The 18,901-nt window shown below is 49.8% G+C and overlaps 1 protein-coding gene across 1 annotated transcript in view; it reads right to left on the reverse strand.

Annotated features, from left to right (window-relative positions):
• Positions 1–18,901, reverse strand: part of LOC146809856 (cytosolic phospholipase A2 gamma-like) — a 1,073,925-nt gene that overhangs the window by 775,304 nt on the left and 279,720 nt on the right. The window lies entirely within an intron of this gene.

An 18,901-nucleotide genomic window follows, 5' to 3' on the forward strand; every position in this document is an offset into this window, starting at 1 on the left:
CTCCATGCCACTGGAATCAAGCTATCCTGGCTGTAGAGGGGTGAAACCCCGAAACCGGCCCTAGGATGCTTGTTTCCGGTCCAGGGAGGACCTGGCTTGGCAGTTCGGGCTGGACTGTTCCCATGAGGCACAGGGTCAAGACTGGTTTACATATGGCTGGCTTCCAACTGGAATAGCATGGTGAGCAAAACAAACGATGGATTTAGGCCCAGATCTCTGTACTAGGGTGAATGTATGCCATTGTTCTGCATTCTATCCATCAACTGTTGTTTTTGCATTTGTCACCCCAAGTGACACGGGTATGCCCAGACATGGGTCCTGTGCTTTCCATGCCACTGGAATCAAGCTACCTGGCTGAAGAGGGGTGAAACCCCGAAACCGGTCCTAGGATGCTTGTTTCCAGTCCAGGGAGGACCTGGCTTGGCAGTTCGGGCTGGACTGTTCCCATGAGGCACAGGGTTAAGACTGATTTGCATATGGCAGGGTTCAAACTGGACTGGCATGCTGAGCAAATAAAACAATGGATTTAGGCCTAGATCTTTGTACTGGGGTGAATGTATGACATTGTTCTGCATTCTGTCCATCAACTGTTGTTTTCGCACCATGTCCTCTTCCTTATGAGATTCCCAATTACTCATCTCTCAACCTCTTTCTAACATTCACACTGGGGCAAAGAAAGTCTCCTGATCGACTCAAGACGGTGGGTAGTAGCTCGCTTCCTAGATTCTATTGAGCGGTGCCACTATGATTAAGTATTCCGTCTATTTGGTGTGTGAGACCCTTTCACCCTGAACACCTGAATACCCCAGACAATAACATATATTAACTTGACACATTTCTGGGCATTCAATAATCTTTTGTGTGTGGACAATAGATTGGGAGTCCATAATGTCTCTTTTCCTCCTTAGCCCCCACTGTGATGATAGTTTAAAAGTCTGACTGTTGGATATGTACAATGATTTCTTAGAGTAATAGTTGTTTATTTGTTGTTTTATATGAATTAACATTTTCTTGTATGCCACAATTTCGTTAGGTAACAGTGCATATACTATTACGCAGTGCTTAATTTATGAAAGAATAAGTGTTGGAACCTAAAGTTGCGCTCAGAAGCCCCATACTGGTGCTGTAGAACATTGGGTTGCTAAGTACTTAGGCACAGCAGCTGTGATTCTACCTCATGCCTCTTTAACCCACCACCATGCACTCTGTGCCTCTTTTTTTAACTCTTGGAAGTTCTCATTCACTCCAGCTCTCTCCCTCTGTGACTGTTTTATCATCTTTCTCTTACTCCATCTTTTACCGTTTAGTTATTCTTGCTCTTGCACTGGATCAACATATGCTGAGGAAAAATGAGTGCTGGTCCTCAAAATTCAGTGTCTGTGGGCTCTACCTGAAGTCACCGGCTCTAATTAAACAGAATTTGAATTTTTATTTGAATTTTTATTTCATTTGCACAGTTACTAAAAACCATTGCAATACGGAAGCTTGAATTAAAACCACAGGAACACAATAAAATATAAAAGTCCGCTTTTATAGTTTCCCAAAGCATTAAAAAATTTAAATTGATTGGAATACTAACAAAAAAAGACATTTTGATGCTACTACAGTTGTTGCCACTATAGGCAATGTAGTCAGTGCAGAGTACGATTCCGAATCAGCCAATGCAATCGATACAAGAAGGTGCTGCACGGAGTTTCTAAGCTGCTAACCGCAATGAGGGCTTCCCAGCTCTACCTTAGTTGGAACGGCCTCTGTTCTTTAGTTGGATGGACTATACTAGGATCATCATTGTGTGAAGCTGCCAGCAGTTCCTGATGACTAAGCCTGGGTAGAGTGGTTTCTGATAGGCCTGTTCTGAATCCCAGATGAGGCTTGATCATGTGGTGGTATTTTTTGCTCGACTAATACAAAAAGTCTTACGAGTCTGCAATTTAGTTGTGGTGCTCCTGGATTGAAGCATGCCAGAACTGCTTGCCTTGTTGAGCGAATTCACCTATGATTGAAAGGGATTTTTAGCAGCTGTTTCCTTTCCTGCCACATCTCCTTACATGTGCATAGTAGATGGATGATATCTCCCAGGCCATTTTTGCACAGGCTGCAAGAAGTTGGAGGTGACGCCCTCCGCCCCAGTGGAAGGTTCTGAGTCCATGGAAGCATGCCAAGGCGAAACTTTAAGAATTTTATTTTCTGTGATTTTGAATATCCCAAATTAAAGTATTTTTGAGGGGCTAAGATTTTATAGTAATTCAAGGTCATCCAGGCATGGGATCTGGCCCAAAAGGTGTCTTTATCCTCCACCAAGGAGAGTAGGTTTAGGGAATTCCAGACCAGCTTCTTAAAGACCAAGTGATTGATCTGTGTATTCCAGAGGGCAGAGAGACCAATGCTTGCCAGAGCCTCCTGAAGGTAGCTTCACACAGGGAACTTCTCCCTCTGTTGGCGGTCTGGCCATAAGAGCTGGTTCAAAGTGTTTTTGGGGCGGATAGTCTGATCTTATCCCAGCAGATGACGTATGCACCGTATCTGGTCCATGATTGCCTCAATAGGCCGAACTCCAACCTGAGTTGCCCCAGGGAGGTGTAATTTGGGAGGCTAAACATGGTTGTATATGCTTTGACTACAGTTCTATCTAGTAGCTTGGCACCTCTACCTCTCATTATTTCACTGCCATATTGTGGGTAGAATTTTAGCCTGTGCTACTTTCAGGAGGGGGTTTAGGGCCAGATGTACGATGGAAAACTGCATGTGCAAATGGTTTTGCGACACGCTTGCGCATGCAAAAATCCTCTGGGCCGTGTACTAACACTATTTTGTGAGTCGCAAATAATTTTTGACTTGCAAAATAATGTTTTGCGACACCCTATTAGGAAGGGACGGTCCATTCCCAATAGCATCCACACAAGCCATGTAAGAATGTTTTGCAACAGCAATTGCTGTCGCAAAACACTTGCAGTTTACCACCCTCTTCAAGAGGGTGGTATAAAGCACTCACAAATGGGCAGGGGTCCCCGGGGGACCCCTTCCTCTTTGAGAATGCATGTGCAAACATGTTTTAGGAGGAAGCAGTGGTCCCTAGGACCACTGCCTGCCCTTAAAAAATTAAACAAAACGTTTAATTTTTCTTTTTTTAAATGCATCTCGTTTTCCTTTCAGGACAACAAGCTGCATTTTAAAAAAAACTGCTTTATTTAAAAGTAGTGCCAGACATGGAGGTCTGCTGAGCCCAGCAGGCCACCATTCCTGGGAGGCCAGCCATTCCCAATGGGGTCGCATATTGCGAGTGCCTCATGAATGTTCATGAGGCATTCAATTTGTGACCCCATTGGGAATCGCAGTGTCTCAGACCCTACATGGCAATTTGTGACTTGCAAATTGCGACTCACAATTGAGCGCAATTTGCGAGTCGCAAATTGTCATGGTCGTACATCTGGCTGTTAGTGTTGGACCTGTTAGTTTTGATGTAAAATTTTTCAAAGTTAATGCTTGCACCAGCCCTTTTCTTTTGAAGTCATCTTGTTGTCATATGAAGGATCCTTCTATATCCATTTAGACGCCTAGGTGCTTAAAGTCCGCCACTGGTTCTATTTTTGTGCCAGCCAGGTGCCAGAACCTCGCTCGTTTCCTCCTGCTATTAATGGACATTGTGCTTGTTTTCTTGAGATTGATTGTCAAGTTGTTTTCTCTGGCATAGTCCTGTATTTTGTTGAGAAGATGTTGCATGCCGACTGCTGTATGCCTAAGCAGAATTACGTTGCTGGCGTACAGGAGGTTGGACAAAGTTGTTCCCCCCGGCCTAGACGCATGGGAGTTACGGGAGTTGAGTGTCTGTGGTAGATCTACCATAAATAGATGAAATAAGGTACGCGGCAGAACACAGCCCTATTTCAGACCTTTTGTTGTTGTTAGTCTTCTTGAGAGGTAGGTCCCTGCTCCCAGTTTCACCTGTATCTAGGTGTCTGTATGGAGGAGTGGTAACATTTTAAAGTAATCACTGAAAGAATATCGAAACTCAGAATATCGACCTACAGAAATATCGACGCAAAAATATCGAAGTCAAGAATATCGACATCCTATCTGCATTTTGGTAAGTACAAAAATATCGGGAAGAAATATTGTTGTCAAAAATATCATTGTAAAAATATAGTTTTTATTTAAAGTTACAAAAATAATGCAACAAAAAGTAAATAATACATATAATTACAATAAACATAGTCAAAATATTTTGAAAAATGTTTAAAAATTATAATATATAATGTAAAAAGAAATTAAACATATACATATAATATAAAATAGATATACTTACTTAGGTGCCGATTCCGGTCCGTTAAAAAAAATTACCGTACGACTCGTATCCGTATTTTTTTACGTCCGAATCGTACAAGTCCCTTACAAACGGCGAAGTACGATTCGTACGTGAAAAATCCATACGAATGACTTCGGGAAAAGTCTATGAGACGTCCCCGGACAGTTTTACATACAAATCGTAAAACTGAAGTCCGAGCGCGCAAGTACGATCCGTACCGGCTGTCCGAAAACACAAGCGCATGGAAAAGGCCCCGTAAGGATCGAACGCTGTACCACTCATATCCGGGTGAACTTGTGCCCGGGCTATGAGTCGTACAGACCCCTCTTACCCCCCCATATGTCTGCATCGTACCCCCCCATGTCCGCACTGTACCCCAGCCCCGTACGTGTACGCACCGTACCCCACCACCGTACCCTAGCCCCGTACTTGTACGCACCGTACCCCAGCACCGTACCCCAACACCGTACCCCAGCCCCTTACCTGGATGCACTGTACCCCACCAGCGTACCCCACCACCGTACCCCAGCCCTGTACATGTACGCACTGTACCCCACCACCCTACCCCAGCCCCTTACTTGTACGCAACAGACCCCACCACCGTCCCTCAGCCCCTTACTTGTACGCACCATACCGCTCCACCATACCCCAGCCCCGTACTTGGACGCACCGTACCCCAGCGCCGTACCCCATGCCCCTACTTGGACGCACCGTACCCCACCACCATACCCCAGCCCCTTACTTGTAGGCACCGTACCCCACCACCGTACCCCAGCCCCATACTTGGACACACCATACCCCAGCACCCTACCCCAGCCCCGTACCCCAGCGCCGTACCCCAGCCCCTCACTTGTATGCACCATACCCCAACCCCGTACTTGGACGCACCGTCCCCAGTGCCGTACCCCAAGCCCCTACTTGGACGCACCGTACTCCAGCGCCCTACCCCAGCGCCCTACCCCAGCACCGTACCCCAACACCTTCCCCCAGCCCCTTACTTGTACGCACCGTACCCCACCACCGTACCCCAGCCCCGTACTTGGACACACCGTACCCCACCACCGTACCCTAGCATCGCGTATGTACGAACCGTACAACAACATTGCATATGTGAGCACTGTACAACAACATCGCATATGTACGCACCTTACATAACGACTCGTACTGAACCAGGACACTGTAAAACAGCACAAGGAGGGTCAACTCGACTCGCACAACACCACAAAACACCTCTACAGTACAAAAAACATCTCAAAGACTGACCTGACACATCCAAACAGGCAAACAGAGGCCCAAACTCACAACCACCTCTTATAACACACCCACCAAAATTTCAAACCCAGCCACACCCACAAATGGACCAATAAAAAGGGCCCACACTCTCAAACCATGAGCCTTTGCAACAGACCCACTGCTGACAGACACCACACACAAACAACTGCACCCATACACCTTAACTTACACACCTTCACACAACCTCCTTCACACAAACCCCCTCTACACATTCACACACACACCTACACATTCACACCCACACACCCACAACCATCCACACCCACACCCCACACCATGCCCACAGACAAGAATCCAAAGTTCACAAGGGAGGAGCTGGACATCTTTGTCAACGAAGTCATCAGAGTCGAGCCACAGCTCTTTGGAACATTGGTGAGACAGAGCAGCATAGCTGAAAAATCACGCCTGTGGCAGAGGATCGTCGATCGGGTGAATGCTGTTGCACCCATCAGAAGGACCAGGAATGAATGCCAAGCCAGGTGGTACGATCTGCGGAGGGCAGTCAAGCACAAAATGAACAAGGACTACGCCCAGAGTAACATCACAGGAGGTGGGCTGCCCCGCAGACCGGTACATTACCATCCCTGGGAGGAGAAGATGATGGCCCTGCTTCCACCGGTGGGAGTACATGGAGTCGAAAGAGTTGCCGAGCCTGGTGAGTACACAAACAACTTACATAAAATGGGGGTAATGGCATCCACACCCCAACTCCAACAAATGCACTCACCTACCCCCAAGCCCTCACCGGACACAACCACACTCAAAAACAACGCTCATGCCACTAACACGTGTATGCCCCATTCACAAAGCTAGGCCATGCCATGTCCCAGGCTACACAAACCACAAACCCAAGACTGGATGTCCGGGATGCTGGGAGGGTGGGGATCACTAAACATATTGTACAACTCATAAACAGACACCATTGCACTCAGCCCATATGGCCCAGGTACATACCCATGCACCATGCGCAATGCACAGGGACTGGCAAAGTACTGACAAGGTAGCTGACACTTGGCCCTGCTGTAGGCAGCACAAGGCCCTCCTGTGACAACTGCAAAATCTAACACAAACACAACCAGCTCAGATATCTAGGACAGGAACTCACACTCACTGACATGGCAGCATGCTCCATGGGGGGGGGGGACAGATACATCACCTGGGAGACCCACTGCCAATTTACACTACACCCACCAGCAGGCACCGTCAATCAATCAACAATCAATCAGGGTACTTGTAAGACGCGCTACTTACCTGTGAGGGTCTCAAGGCGCTGTGGGGGGGGAGGGTTCCACTACTGCTCGAAGAGCCAGGTCTTGAGGAGTCATCTGAAGGCAAGTAGGTCTTGGGTCAGTCGTAGGTGGGTTGGGAGGGTGTTCCAGGTCTTGGCGGCGAGGTAGGAGAAGGATCTCCCGCAGGCGGTCGTACGTTGGATGCGGGGGATAGCTGCGAGGGCAAGGCTGCCGGAGCGGAGCTGGCGGGTGGGGGTGTAGAAGCTGAGTCTGATGTTCAGGTAGGCTTGTCTGGCGTTGTGGAGTGCCTTGTGTGCGTGGGTGAGGAGCTTTAAGGTGATCCTCTTGTCGATCTGGAGCCAGTGCAGGTCACTCAGGAGGGGGGTGATGTGGCTGTGGTGGGGGGCGTTGATGATCAGTCGTGAGGAGGCGTTTCGGAAGCGTTGTATCCGCCGTTGGTGTTTGGATGGGAGTCCTGCGTAGAGTGCATTGCGGTAGTCCAGTCAGCTGCTTACGAGGGCCTGTGTCACTGTTCTACTTGTTTTGGTCGGGATCCACCAGTAGATCCGGAGGAGCGTGCGTAAGGTGTCGTAGCAGGAGGAGGAGACGGCGTTGACCTGCTTGGACATGGAGAGGGAGGATGCAAGGATCAATCCGAGGTTGCATGCGTGGTGGGTGGGTGTCGGTGCTGTCCCCAGAGCAATCGGCCACCAGGAGTCATCCCAGGCTGAGGGTGTGGGTCCCAGGATGAGGACCTCCATCTTGTCCGAGTTCTGTTTCAGATGGCCGTTCCGCAACCAGTCGGCAATGGACCTCAGCCCTTGTGGATGTTTGTGAGGGAGAGGATGAGCTGGGTGTCGTCGGCGTAGGAGATGTTTTTGAGGTTGTGGTGGTGGGCCACTTGTGTGAGGTAGGCCATGTGGATGTTGAACAGCGTCAGGCTGAGGGATGATCACTCACCCCTTACACAAGCACACACCCCCGGGGCAGCCAATGGAGTTACCCACTCTCACAATGGACAAGTGACACAACAAGATCAAGCCACAGCCAAAGAAGCATCCAAGTCCAAATTCAACATGTCAAACACCCTGGAGAACATTTCAATCAGTCCCCTGCAACATACCCATCCACAAGTGAACATTGATGTGAATGCTAGGCACATACAACTACCTGGAGGAACTGTGGCAAATAGAATATGTATGAAACATGGATGTCGCATTAAACAGCATTAACATTGTGTCTCTCTCTCTCTCTCTCACACACAGGGCAACGTCATGGATCTCCCCCTAACAATGGGGGGGAAGAACCACAGTCCCAGGCTCGGGAGGAACCTGATCCCACCGGCAGCGACACCGCACAACACTCCGGGGATGACCCCAACCCACCTGGCCCCTCTGGTGTCCAAGCCCCTGCAGCACCTGCTTCAGGTACATCTGTGCCAACCACCGCCCCCATTCCTGCCACATCCCAGGAGACACCCAGGACCCCTGCCCACACTGAACAACTGAGCCAGTCTGACCTGGAGGGACAAGGTTCGCCGGGCACCCAGGAGGAGGCAGCCAACACCGACACTGCCATCCCTCAGGGGTCCCGTAGACCCGATGTGCCCACAACGGCAGGCCATGCTCTTGTGGGCAAGGGTGGGGGGAGTGGAGGCTGGCGGAGGCAAGAACCTGACCACACAGCTGAAGGGCCCGGTATGTCACACGTCCGCAACATCATGGAGGCATACCGGCGTGACACCAGGGCCATCAGTCAGGTAGTGGCGACCCTCACAGACATTAAGAATCAGCAGGCCGAGCAACACGCCAGTCAACAACAACACCAAGGACGGATGGAGGCAAGACTGGCTGAGCTCCTGACATGAGCCATTCACTCCGTCGGATCGCCGACAGCATGGTCAACCCTCCCTGTGACACCAGGGGCAGACCAGCATCAGCCACAGGGAGGGAGGAGGAGGAGGAGGATTCGTCCGATGGAGCGTCCTAAACATTGTCAAGACCTGCATTTGAGGGTCCCCGGAGGAAGGCGGGTCATCCACGGAAAAGACCATGAGAGGCAGCGGACCATCCACATCTCCCAGGTCACCTGACCTGGCACCTGGCCTTCATGCGCAACAGCAGCACATCATTCACTGACGTTCTATGCCACATGGACTTGCTGGTCACAGTCTGACCAATGATGACCAACACTGTGGTCTGGACTCTGATGACTTCAAATGCCAAGGATACCATCTCCCCCTGTGAACTTTGGATTCTATGCACCCGGTAGAGCACCTTATTTTATCTACCAAAATACGCACCCCACCGAGAATAAAACTATGTTTTTTCATGAGATGTTGCAGTCATTTTGCATTAGTCCACAACATACGTGTGTGTAAATGTCAAACTATGCCTGAGTGTTGAACTAACTCCAGCCATCCATACCCTGGGATCTGAGTCCGGTACAGGACACACATGGGTCACAATGCATCATCCGATACAGCCTGGGAGCACAATACTCACCCGTGATGGCCTCAAGCTGCTGAGGGGGGGCTTGAAATACTGTGCGGACACACCAATCAGGAAGAGGATCATGAAGGCCTAGAGGTCATGGCTCATGTGGATGTTCCCGGGGAGGGAGTCCCAGGTATGTTTGTCCAGGCGTGAGAACCATCTCCTTCATGCTGGAGTGTTGTGGATGTGAAGAATGGTGGCCAGGCCAAGTTCGGATGCATTGAGTTGGGCCAACGGGGTCATGGATGACAGACGTACAAGGTTGATTTTGGGGTCTGGGGTTGTTGACTGCCTCCTGAGTGTGTGTGAGGAGTGTGAAGGTCATCCTGCAGCACACAGTGATCCCTTGCAGCTATCTCAGGTGGTCGGTGATGTTGAAGGGGTGCGGGATGTTGAAGCGGAGTTGTGCAGTTGCACCCTGGATGTGGACAAGTTTCCCGTGATTTTGGATGTACTTGCTCTGTAGAGGGCGGGGTAGTAGTTGACACGGCTGGTGTCGTGGACCTGGGGTATGGTCTGTCTTTCCTTGGAGTGGATCTATCTGAGGATCATGTGCATCATGCAGAGCGTGTTGCAGCATGAGGTACAGATGCTGGTGATTTGCATTCAAATGTGAGTGACAAATCCATGATGCACACCATCTTGTGTGCGTGGCCACTGGGTGCTTGTGTAGGGCCCCTGCGGGTGGGACACAAGGAGTTGAGCCAGCTGTAAGGGGACTATCCTCAGATGCTTACCTCAGTCCTGTACAAGTCCAGCCTCAGGTGGCTGATGTTCAGCCATTCATCCACAGACCTCATGCCTTCTTGAATGTTGGAACTGGCAATGGCTGGGTCTTTGCTGAGGGTGAGGAGCACCTGGGTGTCAACGGCATACGACATGATGATGATGTTGTGTGCGCATGTGATGGTGGAGAGGGGGGTCCTGGACACATTGAAGATTGACACGCTGAGAGATGATCCCTGGGCCATGTGCCAGATGACGCCACTATACCACATGCTGAAGGCTTGAGTCCCACTTCCATGGCCTTGCTGGTGGACGGAGCCGGTGTGGAGCAGGAGGGACATGATCTGGTTGGTGTGGCAGGGCCTGGAAGGCGAGGCAGCACTGTGTAGGCAGTTGGAGTTGCACACTCAGCATGCAAAGGTGTCATGTGTGCGCTTAGGGTATGCCTGAGAGCAGGCGGTTGAGTTTTGGATACACATTGCTTGGAGGGTGGCTACAACATCAAACTGTAGTGTGATGTGGGTCATGCAAGGACATGAGGGTCGTGCAATGTGCACGTTGCATGTGCTGACGGTCCTGCCTTTGGCACCGCGTGGACCCAACAGTGGCACAGACAAGATGATGACAGCCAAATGAATGGGTGGAGGGAGGCAGGGAGGAGCATCTTTGAGGCGTGTGTGTTGCCAAATCCCGCCACTTTGTGGGCCCTTGCTGCAGGGGCTGCAGCAGCAGGCGGCATGTCCTTGAAACTATGCCAAAAGTAGCACACAAAGACAAGGATGTCAGAAAGGACAACTGCAACAGGCGTATGTAAAGGAAGGAGTGTCCGGTTACCCATGGAACACCCAGAGAAAATGGATGCCCAATCACCAAAGATGACTGACACAGGATCAGGAAACAGAACGCCGAGCCGCGCACAGGAGACACACCCTCAGCAGGCGTTGTCGGCCCGTTGTGGGGACCAACATGCCCAAATACATACACAACCATGGAATTCAGGCACAATCGAGATTCTAACCCTTGAAGAACTGCATGCATGTAGCCAAACTACACATAGACTCATATGCACAATCTTTGACAACTATGCCAGAGATGACGCATGCAAAGTGACAAGAGACCTGCATTGACAGAGATGAGGCACCTTGGAGGGTGAGGAACCCCTTTATTACTCAGGCTCACACTAAGGGAAAAGCATCAATATGAACAGACACACAGGTCATTTGGCTGAACATGTGGGACCTACACTGGGCACCCCCTTCACAACACAGATGTAGTAAATCCAAATGGCCTGGCACACAAGTTAAGGGGATGAGCCAAACACCCCCTTCTGCACGCGGAGACGCTGCAATTCCCCATTGAGCCTGTTATGGGGATGTCCCACACCATGTCCACCCGTAGCATCCCGTATGTTTCTGAGGGAAGTTATACACACATTGATGCCTTCATCAGAATCCACAAACCGTTAGAGATGACTGTCACGAAGGTTGACTATCAATTCATGGGAGTCATGCTACATGTCATGTGCCCCATGGTGAGTCAACATGTATGCATCGTAACCCAACATGCACAGGAGCAGTCCCCACACATTCCAAACACCTAACAACCCCAAAATGCCTTGCTGCAATCCTCACCCAAAATGACTTTTCCACATGTCCGTGCATGGAACGCTGATTCAGCACACGTTGCAATACTCATGAGGAATAGCAGGAGGCCAACGATGACACGACCAGACAACATGCGCAAGAACCTGTGGATGACAGACACACAAGCAGTCAGCTAAAAGATTGTTATCCGCATACATGGTCATTTACTCTACAGCTAAAATGAGTGGAATGACATCATCAATCAATTGACACATCAGAACACACATCTAAGTCACTTAGCATACAGTCAGCTGGACACACACATTGCAACACATGCCACACAAGGCTCCAAGCGTGCACACTCAGACCCAGTGACTCACCATTATGAGAAGATGTTGCATATGAGCTGACACCGGATATCCTCCTCCTCCTCCTCCTCACTTGCCTCGTGACCAAGGCCTTCATCCTCCATGGGTGGATGTTCCTGCTCATGCTGCTCCAGGATGAATGGCACTGCCTTCTCCACTGCCATGTTGTGCAGCATGCAGCACACGAGGAAGATTTTACAGACCTTCGCCGGTGCATATGGGAGGGACCCGCCTGTCTTGTGAAGGCACCGGAATCGGCTCTTCTGGAGGCCAAACGTCCTCTCAATCACTCGCCTGGTCTGCCAGTGTGCATCGTTGTAATGGTGATCTGCAGCTGATCTTGGGTTGCGGAGAGGCGTCATCAGCCATGGCATGTTGGGATAGCCAGAGTCCCCTACATGGAAACATCATGTAAAAAAGTAGTTCAGGAGATGCCGTAAGATACAAAGATGCTGCTAAACACAGGACAAACCGAGTATACCCACCAACAAGACATGCTCGTTTGTTGTGCAGCCGCAGCATCATTTGTGGCACCCTGATACGCCTCATGATGTAGGCATCGTGTGCTGACCCTGGAAAACGTGCACAGACATGGGAAATCAGCATGTTAGCAAGACACACCACAAGGGCATTTATAGAGTGGTAATGTTTACGGTTGCAATAGGCGACCTCCTGTGCCTGTGGTGGTACAAAAGCCACATGTGTCCCATCAATGGACCCAATGACATGGGGCATCCCTCCCAGGGCATAGAAATCAACCTTGACACCTGTCAACTCTTCAGGAGTCGGAAAATGGATGAATTCATCCAGGTGCTCCAACATGGCTGTCAAAACATCATGCAGGACACGGCTGAACATCGTCTGGGACATGCCACCAACATCAGCTATAGTGAATTGAAACGTACCTGTGGCAAAAAAATGTAGGGCTGCCATCACCTTCATCTTAGGGGTCAGCGCAGTAGGATAACTGTGTCGCAGTTGGAGGTGTTGTGCCAGCCTGTTTGTCAGGTCCTCAATCAACTGTTGGGTGAATCTGTAACGGCGTATGCAGTCACGTTCCCTCATGGCACCCAAGTCTGGCATTGGTCTGGGGACAGGCGGTGCCCTGCAGAAATTGGAAATGAATAACGAAGAGTGAGAACATAACAACATCAATGTCAATGAACTGAGCACATGTTCAACTGCTAATACACATCTGCTAAATACAGAGTCTGGTCTGTGCAATACATCCAGGACACGTATGCCAGCCAGGTGATACTCCTACGAAAAGCCAGCTACACCCGTTGATTGTCAAGTCTACATGACATGCCCTGAAACGAGCTGTGGGTCAGTGTCAGTGAATAGCCAGAGATATCACAAGAGTGACATACATCCACATCTCAGCATTTTAAGGATGTCATCTCATACAGACAGCTGACGGCAAGCTAGATGCACAGATCACATGGAATGTCAAATGTACAGATCACACACATTGCAATGAAGGGGTACACGTAAAAACAGAAAACACAGACATTAAGACGACGCAGATATGTCCTCATGTCAAAATATCAAGTTAGATGCATACAGACACACGTTACGTGGAAATCCACATGTGGCATGGTGTGCATAGATGTGTGCCATGCCCATCTAGACACAGACACATGTTGGATGCAGCAACAGCAGATGCAGTTGATGGGACACCAACAGCAAGCTCATGGGAACACATGACACACACATGACATAGTCACATCGTTGCACGCTGGTCGTTAAATGTCAGTTGTTAGTGTCCCTGTCCCTGGCATCAGGGGACAGTTGTGGGTGGTGGTGACTGTGCCATAACAGTGATGCTGTGCTTGACACGTTTGTACTACATGCACACATGTGCAAAGTATGAAGGAGAAGTGTGCCACATAGTGCCCCATCACACATGACATGTGTACACAGGTCATCACACATCAATTGTGCAAATACATGAGGAGACATCTGCAATATCACTGCATGACACACCTAGGCCCTGCACATGTAGGACAGCAATGACAATGACTTGATGTACATCCTTGTGTGAGTCTGAGACCTCCATTCCTTTCATGTGCGCATCCTCTCAACAGTGTAAGCGTGTGAAACGCACCGTACACATGCTCTGAGGGCATGTGTACGGTCCGTATCACTACAGTTGTGTGGCCGTAGGAGCACGCGTGGTACGGACCGTACAAGTACGGTCCGTATCACTATAGTAGTGGTGCCGTAGGAGCACTTGTGGTACGGACCGTACACACGTACGTGTACTACCAGTGCCTACACGTACGTGTACGCACTGGTAGTACACGTACGTGTAGGCACTGGTAGTACACATACCCGTATGTGTACTACCAGTGTGTACACATACGTGTAGTCACTGGTAGTACACGTACGTGTAGGCACTGGTAGTACACGTATGTGTAGGCACTGGTAGTACATGTATGGGTACGTGTACTACCAGTGCGTTCACATATGTGTAGGCACTGGTAGTACACGTATGTGTAGGCACTGGTAGTACATGTACGTGTAGGCACTGGTAGTACATGTACCCGTATGTGTACTACCAGTGCGTACACGTACGTGAGGCACTGGTAGTACATGTACGTGTAGGCACTGGTAGTACATGTACGGGTACGTGTACTACCAGTTCGTACACGTACGTGTAGGCACTGGTAGTACATGTACGTGTAGGCACTGGTAGTACATGTATGTGTACTACCAGTTCGTACACGTACGTGTAGGCACTGGTAGTACACATACGTGTAGGCACTGGTAGTACACGTATGGGTACGTGTACTACCAGTGCGTACACGTACATGTAGGCACTGGTAAGGCACTGGTAGTACACGTACGGGTACGTGTACTACCAGTGCGTACACGTACGTGTAGGCACTGGTAGTACACATACGTGTAGGCACTGGTAGTACACGTACGGGTACGTGTACTACCAGTGCGTACACATACATGTAGGCACTGGTAGTACACGTACGTGTAGGCACTGGTAGTACATGTATGGGTACGTGTACTACCAGTGCGTACACGTACGTGTAGGCACTGGTAGTACACGTACATGTAGGCACTGGTAGTACATGTATGGGGACGTGTACTACCAGTGCGTACACATGTGTGTAGGCACCGGTAGTACATGTACGTGTAGGCACTCGTAGTACACGTACCCGTACGTGTACTACCAGTGCGTACACGTACGTGTAGGCACTCGTAGTACACGTATGTGTAGGCACTGGTAGCACATGTACGGGTACGTGTACTACCAGTGCATACACGTACATGTAGGCACTGGTAGTACACATACGTGTAGGCACTGGTAGTACACGTACGTGTAGGCACTGGTAGTACACGTATGTGTAGGCACTGGTAGTACATGTACGGGTACGTGTACTACCAGTGTGTACACGTACGTGTAGGCACTGGTAGTACACATACATGTAGGCACTGGTAGTACATGTACGTGTAGGCACTGGTAGTACATGTACGGGTACGTGTACTACCAGTGCGTACACGTACGTGTAGGCACTGGTAATACACGTACAGGTAGGCACTGGTAGTACACGTACGTGTAGGCACTGGTAGTACATGTACGGGTACGTGTACTACCAGTGCGTACACGTACGTGTAGGCACTGGTTGTATACGTACGTGTAGGCACTGGTAGGACACGTACGTGTAGGCACTGGTAGTACACGTACGTGTAGGCACTGGTAGTACACGTACGTGTAGGCACTGGTAGTACATGTACGTGTAGGCACTGGTAGTACACGTATGGGTATGTGTACTACCAGTGCCTACACGTACGTGTCAAAGGCACTGTGCAACTGGTGCCATAGGGGTATGTGTGAAACGCACCGTACCTGTGTGTGGATTTGAAAATTACATAGGGGACACATAAGGGACAAGTATTAGGCACTAAATGCATACTGGTTGTTATGGATACAGAGTTTTCCGTTCAAATTTTCCATCAGGTGGCCTGGAAAAGTCAGTTGGCCACAAAATACAATGTTGCAAAGCGGTTGTTGACTTGACATGATGCTCAAAATTTGAACGATGCAAATGCTGTCACTGGTGTATGTGGAAAGGGATTGGAGTAAACGTAAGATGCAAATGAATCTGACCAATCACTATGTACTCCTCCAAATGAATGCCCCTCAGCAAGATAGATATAAGTCAGCCAGAACCCATGAGAGGGCACTTGACTGCACAAGTTTCCTGTCGACAACACTGCTGCTGTCTGTGCTTCCTCTGGCACCATGGCAAGGTCTGTGGAGAGGGCCCAGCCATTCACCCAGGAGGAGAATGAGGCATTGCTGGATGTCATCCTCCCACAGTACCCCAGCCTGTATGGGAGACCAGGGGAGCAGGTGAGTGCTGACTCCACTAGCTTTGACTGTGCACCTTTTTTGTGACTGTCACTTCTGGCATTGTGTCCAGGTGCGACAGACATGCAATGTTGTTTAGAGTGGGTCCCGGGGGGGGGGGGGAATGGCTTATGTCTCCCATGCAGAGCATGATGTAGTTCATGTGTGCACTCCTCACTTGCATTGTGCTTACTGTGACATTCACTGCATAGTGCATGACACATTCAGCCTGGCTAATCCTTTGTGGCATTTTTTGTCTATAGTCCTGAGGTGATTCAGTGCCTCAGTGGTCCCCCCGGTGTGACAGGTGACTGTACCCACAGATGTGTGTGAGTTGAGTGGAGCTGTGGTGAGAGTGTCCAAGTGATGTGTACGTCCCCTGGACATTGATGTGTGTGAATGTTCCTTGTCATGTGGGTGAGTGTCTATGTGAAGTGTTGCACCACAGCTGCATGGAGGAGGCAACAGCTCTACCAATCTGATGTGAGAAGTAAGCCGTGCTGTGTGTCTGACTTGCTGAGCTAGTCCCACACCTGTGACACCCCACAGGCAAGTGGCACATGTGCAGAGTGAGGTTTGTATCCGCTGTTGCCAATGGCATGTGATTGATCTGTGCCTGTGTGTGTCTGTGTACTCTGCTGAGGTTGCGTCAGTGGCCTGGGGCATGTAACTGCTTGGAGGTGCTGTCCATCAGATTGATGTTGCTTGTGATGCACAGTGTGTGCCATGTTCATGGAGTGTGTCGCACCCCTCATGCCACCTGTGTACTTTATATGCCATGTAGTGCATTGGGACTTCCACAGAGGCCAATGTCCATATGACTAAGATGCTATTCCTTGGCAGCATCCTATGCCCTGTTCAACATATCAAAGATGTTCAAATGTGTGTCTCTCTGACATGGAGCAGGTGTAGTGATGCTCTCTCACTTTGTCATCCTCACAGGTAACTGCCTACGGGGAGATCTGGAAGCAGGCCGTCAGGGCCGTGAGATCGGTGGAGGGTCGCAGTCGGCGCCTAGCCCAAGTAAGAAAACGGTGGAAGGACATCCGGTGCCGGACCCAGAGGATCGCCCGGGTCCTGCTGAAGGACTCACCTCCATGCCCCCACGGCGGGTGCCGACGCCAGACCCACCAGATGAAGCGTGTCCTGGCGGTGGTCTTCCCTGACATGGATAGGCGGTTACAGGAGATGCAGCAGCAAGGAGGGGGTAGGTACATGTGTGTTTGTTGTGTGTAACCAGTTTTTGGAAGTGCTTAGTCGCCTGGACACTGCCAGGGTTTATATGTGTAGTGCATATCCTTTTCCCCCAAGTCAACCAGTGCTGTTCTTCCTCCATTCCCCTTCTTGACATGTGTTCCCTGGTCTGTGTGTAATCACTATTACACATGGTCATCTAGGCTGCCAGTTAATCCAAGTGCACATTGCTTTCTGCATCATGTGTGGGGGTGGTCTGTGACATGTGTTGGTACCTTGCCTGTGCCCTGTCCTGTTCAGTCATTTGCGGGTCCATATTTGTTGGCACTGATGCTGAGTCTCAACATAGGAGTGTGAGGTTTCAAATTAACAGACCTGCAGCATGCATGACCGATGTTGTGGGCTCAGACATGATGTGCATGAGTGGGAGATATGCATAGTGCCAGGACGGTTGCTCATGTTACAGTCAGATCATTCCAGGACCATGGAGCAGTGTGCCCACTACAGTCCCCTGAGACACCCTTGCCTCGGAATCATGTGTGTCATCCAACACTGTGCCCATTCTCTGTGTGTTCAGCATAGGTTGGCCTCTGTGGCATTGTTCCCTGGCCTCATTTGTATTTATGTAAAGTGTGCTACATGTGTCCACTGTACAGGGTGACCCCATTTGGCTTGTGCATCCTCACACTGGGCAGTGCCTGTGTGTCTATGTACAACTATCTGTTGATGGTTGTTTGTCACAAATATGTGGTGGCAGCCTCACGAGGTGATGTGGAGTACATTTAGGAATTCTTGATGCACATTTTAGTGAACCCAGATTAAGAGGTGTAACTTCTTGATCTGTCTCAGTCACATTGTCTCAGGTATGGGGGTTTGTGCGGGCAAGGCCTACATGTCCAAACCTTAAGTCTCCTTGCCAGGTCTGACCTGTCTGTGATAATTGTCTGGACAGACACTCAACATGCAGTGACCCAGTCATGTTGTGCAGGGTTTAATGTTTGTGCTTTGCAGCATGTGTCAAAAGTTTAAATAAATGATTCCTGCTCATCCATTTTTGGCACCAGTGTGTGGTCCAGATGCTACGTAGTTTGGTGTTAGTGTGCTGACATCTGTGTGGACATTCTTGGTTGCCATGAGTGTGTCTCCTCAGTGAAGGTGCTCCTTATTCTGACACAATTGCAGGCCCATTAGCTAATGCATTGTCCTGTGTTTGGACATCTGTGCCACTCCACATGACAGGCAGTGGGTCAGATGTGTTGCCAACTGTGTCATCATGGTACGGATGGCCATGTGACAGGTGGCATGATTCAAGTTGTTAGTCAAGAAGCCTTGTACCTTGGC

Source organism: Triturus cristatus, chromosome 7, assembly GCF_964204655.1.
Source record: "Triturus cristatus chromosome 7, aTriCri1.1, whole genome shotgun sequence".
NCBI lineage: Eukaryota > Metazoa > Chordata > Amphibia > Caudata > Salamandridae > Triturus > Triturus cristatus.